This window comes from Mauremys mutica, unplaced genomic scaffold (assembly GCF_020497125.1).
Source record: "Mauremys mutica isolate MM-2020 ecotype Southern unplaced genomic scaffold, ASM2049712v1 Super-Scaffold_100472, whole genome shotgun sequence".
NCBI lineage: Eukaryota > Metazoa > Chordata > Testudines > Geoemydidae > Mauremys > Mauremys mutica.
In genome coordinates, this window is record NW_025423348.1 from 202,015 (window position 1) to 206,511 (window position 4,497).

The 4,497-nt window shown below is 47.5% G+C and overlaps 1 non-coding gene across 1 annotated transcript; it reads left to right on the top strand.

The window, feature by feature from the left end:
* Positions 1–4,018: 4,018 nt before the first annotated feature.
* TRNAT-AGU lies at positions 4,019–4,092 on the top strand. Its single transcript has one exon. It is a non-coding gene; the product is annotated as a tRNA-Thr (tRNA).
* The last annotated feature ends 405 nt before the right edge of the window (positions 4,093–4,497 follow it).

Here is a 4,497-nt window from a genome sequence, read left to right on the forward strand (position 1 = left end):
AACCTCCAGGAGGCTCTTACCTTCTAAACAGAGACGGCTGTTTTCTAGTAAAATCACTGAAAGGGAAGGAGAAAACTCAAAAGAGGTTCCTCCTGGTGCTCACGTCCGTGAACCCGAATACTCTCTCAGTCCTCAAAGAGAGACCTGGAGAAGGAGACTTGCTGCAGCAAAGCCACAGGGGTCTCTGAGGTCTCCCTGGCCCCTCGCCCCTGTCCTGCCTGGCTGATGTCACCATCTCTCTGTGAGGTCACCACCTCCCCACCACCTTGGACCATTAGGCTGAGGTCCTGCAAAAGGCCTTTGTGATGTCACTGCCACACCCCTCCCTTGCTGTGCCAATGTCCTGCCCCTGGCCAGGCACTTTCGAGGTTTGAGCTACTCCCTGTGGATCACCCCACTCAAGGAGCGTTCGTTCTAGGCAGCAAGCCGGCTCGACAGGGAAACATCAGACACTGCTCCCAATGCTACACTCAGTTTTTCAGAAATTACTCGACTTTATGGCCAGAAGAGACCATTAGAGCATCTAATCTGACCCCCTGCATATCTCAGACCTCCTGTATGACACAGGCCTCCTGTATGACACAATAGCTACTTTTGGGCAAACACATTCCAGAAAGGCATCTAGTCTTCATTAAATGACATGAGGAGATGGCGAATCCACCACTTTCCTTGGAAGCTTGTTCTTGTGGTGAATTATCCTCGCTGTTGAATATTTGTGCCTTAGTTGTAATGTGAATTTGTCTCTTTTCACCTTCCAGCCATTGGGTCTGGTTAGGCCTTTCTCTGCTAGATTAAAGAGCCCTTTAATAGCCAATAGTTTCTCTCCATTAAGGCACTTCAACGCTTCAATGAAGTCACCTTTCAATCTTCTTTGATAAGATAAACAGGTTGAGCTCTTTCAGTAGCTCCCTAGAAGGCATTTTTCTCCAGCCCTCAGAACATTTGGTGGCTCTTTGCTGCCCCAGCTCCAATTTCACAACATCTTTTTCAAATGAGGACACCAAAACTGGAGGCAGTATTCCAGTATCAGTCTCACTGATGCCGTGTCACCTCCTGTGACGTTACTGACATAATCTGTAACTGTATAGATCACCATTGCAACCGCTGTTCTCTATTTGCAGCCAATACTGTAGAAAGGTTGTCGTGTAAGAGGTCCATGGAGAGGTTCTGACTGAATTATTATAATGATGGTATCTCTAGATGTGTATCATCTTCGTAGTTAAAGTTATGACTATTGGATCTATGCTGTCCCTATTTCAAATTTGCGCTCTCCTTCCGGGAAACACCCCAGCCAGACAAGCTGGTGTCAGTTCTGCCTAGCCTGCTTGATGGCCCATTAAGGACCATCAGCTATACAATCGACCCATTGAGCGAAGGCAGATACACCTTGTGACTCAGCAAGGTCTGCAGGGACCTGCCTATGGACAGAACTCTAAGGTTTTTCTGTGCCACGTGCTGGACAGAGTGTCCTTGGGACAAAGAAAGCAAAGACCACATGGCAAGAGACTATAAAAGGCTGATGCCTCGTCTCCATCTTGTCTTCATTCCTGCTTCATACCTCTGGAGGGACTTTGCTACAAACTGAAGCTCTGTACAAAGAACTGAATGACCCATCCCAGCTGTGGATGGACTCCAGAGACTTGATTTGAACCTGCAGTTTATTCCATCACTGTTACAAGCCTGAACCAAGAACTTTGCCATTACTGTATGTGAAGGGTTAAAATCCATGTGTGTTTTGTATAACAACCTGGTCTATGGATTGTGCCAGCTCTTTTCCAGACCCAAAGTCCAGAGTGTGGTCAAGGGACCAGAGGCCTAGCAAATAGTGACCAGCTAAGAGAAAGCTGGGTAAACAGAAAGCCTTGCTTGCTAAGATAGGCCTGGTCAGCAAATTGCCAGGTGTTGGAGCTAAGAACTAAAGAATTGTGTCTTATTCAGAGTTGCAGATTGAACAAAGAATCCCTATTCCTATTGTGTTTGTTTCTTCTGTAGGGAGACGTTCTTCCCACAGATCCAACCTTGAGTTTATGAAAAGTTGGCACATGTCAGTATAAGATATGGCATCCTTCCACCTCCCTTCCAAGGGACCAATGCCTGCCTTAAGACACACAGAAAACAATCTTTATTGCCATATACTTTCACTCTTTCTTTGCTTTAACCCCTAGGAATGTACCTGTTGGACAATCAAAGGAGTTGCTCCATTCCTATGGATCCCAAATCAGAATTCAACATATATATTTTATACTAATAATATTTTATCAAAGTATTAATGAAATGTTAACTTGCTAACTCGAGACCATGGGTGGAGACATTATCTAATCTGTTAACCATTGGCTAATGTGCTTATCCTGTCTTGCAAAACCTGTCCTGGGGTGTGGAACTGCCTAGCCTGTCACTTTCCCCCGCTCGTGGAAAATCTATATATTCTATTGTAATTAATTAATTGTGTCTCTGAGCCTAATAAGCCCACTCCGCCAGCACTGTGTGTAATAAACTCCTATTCTTGACCTCTACGCGGTGGAGATTTGTGTCCTTCACAGACACCTGCTGAATAAAGAGGAGATTCAGCATCCAGCTTGGCTGAATGCATCTCCTCTCCCCACAGCTTGGTGATCTTTTGAGGAAATGGAGACGACTGCCTTTGCCTGGCTGTACATCGCTTGCAAAAGAAACAGGTCTTTTTGGTGACAAGTATTGAAAGGAGCCATTAGACAAATGTGGAGACAGGAAAAATGTCCCCCAATTGAACTGGCATCTGTGGATGCTGAAGCCACAACACAGAGCGCTAAACACTATATGAGAATGGGTGGTGTCAGAAGAGTCTCTACCAAAGCCTTTTCCCACCAGCAGGGGCCTCTCTGTGCACAGAACTCCTGGTAGCGTGATGGCTGCAGGCAGTGGAGAACTCCATTTTGGCATCTCTTTTGTGGTGAACATGTGCAGTGGCTATTAAAAGGTCTCTAGACAGTGATCTTTGGGAAGAGCTGGCTGAAGAACCTTCCTACTAACCAGGAGAGCCTGGCTTGGCCTGCCAGTTCTTCCTTGCCGAACCTAGTGTGTCTGTTGGCTCCTTTTTTTGTATCTCTTTTCAGAAAAAGAAAAGATCTGTCAGCAGAATCCTTCTAAGTGCTTGTTCAAGACAGAGAGAGCCTTCCTTGCGGCTAAGTCTTGGTGCCATGGGGCATGCCTCACTGCAGCACCTCCTGCTGACCATCCTAGCAATTAGCTCTGGTTCACCGGTGCGCCTTCATCTAGTAGCGTCTGGCCACCATCTGTTCTATCATTAGGACTCATGTTGCTCTCAGGACTTCAGTGTCCTCTTATGGACACAGCCCTCTGGCTGTGCCCCACTCAGTTCTCTCCCCCCTGCTGGGTGGGGGGCAGATGTCCTCTACCCAGACACTTGCCTCAGTGGCCAGCTGCAGTCCAGGGTGTAGCCACCTGTGTCAGTGGCTACTGAGGCAAAAGGTGTGAACCTCCAACCCTGCCATCTGTTTCCCAGGACCATTTCCCAACAGACCTAGAACCTTCCTCCACCTTTGTATCAGGGCCTTAGTCTGGCAGTAGTCAGCCAGGAGGTCACTCATGCACCCCTTACCCCAGCACTACTCTGATCATGGTGCCCTCCCGGCTCCTTCCTCCCTGGCAGCCAATCCTCCCTCCTCAAACTCCAAGGAGTGACTAACTCTTGCTGTGCTGAGCAGCTCTTTATATATGGGCTGCTCCAGCAAGCCTTCTCCTGATTGGAGCTGAAGGAAAGGTTACCATGACTCAGAACTGAGCCGAGGTTGCTGCGACTGAAACACAGATCACTAACCATTATATGATCACAGTGACTGGTGGGAGAGGCACATGTTAGAAGCCCTCTGTCTACTCAGCTGTGGCTTTCTGTGCACAGAGAGCCAGACACCTCAAGGTCTGCAAGTCTTGAGGGAAATGGGGAATGTCTGTACTTTAGAATTTGCAGGTGTTGACTTGAACCATCAAATGAAACAGTTGCAAATACTTTCTTCAGGTAGGCACCATGGCTTAGCTGGCTAAAGCACCTGTCTAGTAAACAGGAGATCCTGGGTTCAACTCCCAGTGGTGCCTTGGTGTATGGCTTTTGTCTCCTCTGCTCACATTTTCCTGTATCTTCCTAGGAAACAGAAGAGGCCTCCCTTGGTATCCAAGTCATTGCTTGCTAAGGAAAAGGCTTCTTTGGAGAGAAGCATTGGAAACAATCAAATCACAAACCTGGAGTTGATGAAAACGCTGCTATGACTGGCATTGGCATGGCGGTTGCTTCAACTGCAATTGCTACAACACGAGAGCCTGCGCCACACATCCTTGTGATTCCCTGGAGATGTTCACACACAGATGTCATGTCACCTTCCTTTTGATTGTCATTGATGAAAAATGGAGCGGTTGGGAGAAAAGTCCCAGAGAGTCGCACCGTGGCTAAGCTGGGTGACTCACCTGCCAGGTAAAGTGGAGTTAGGGATGCAGCTCCCAGTA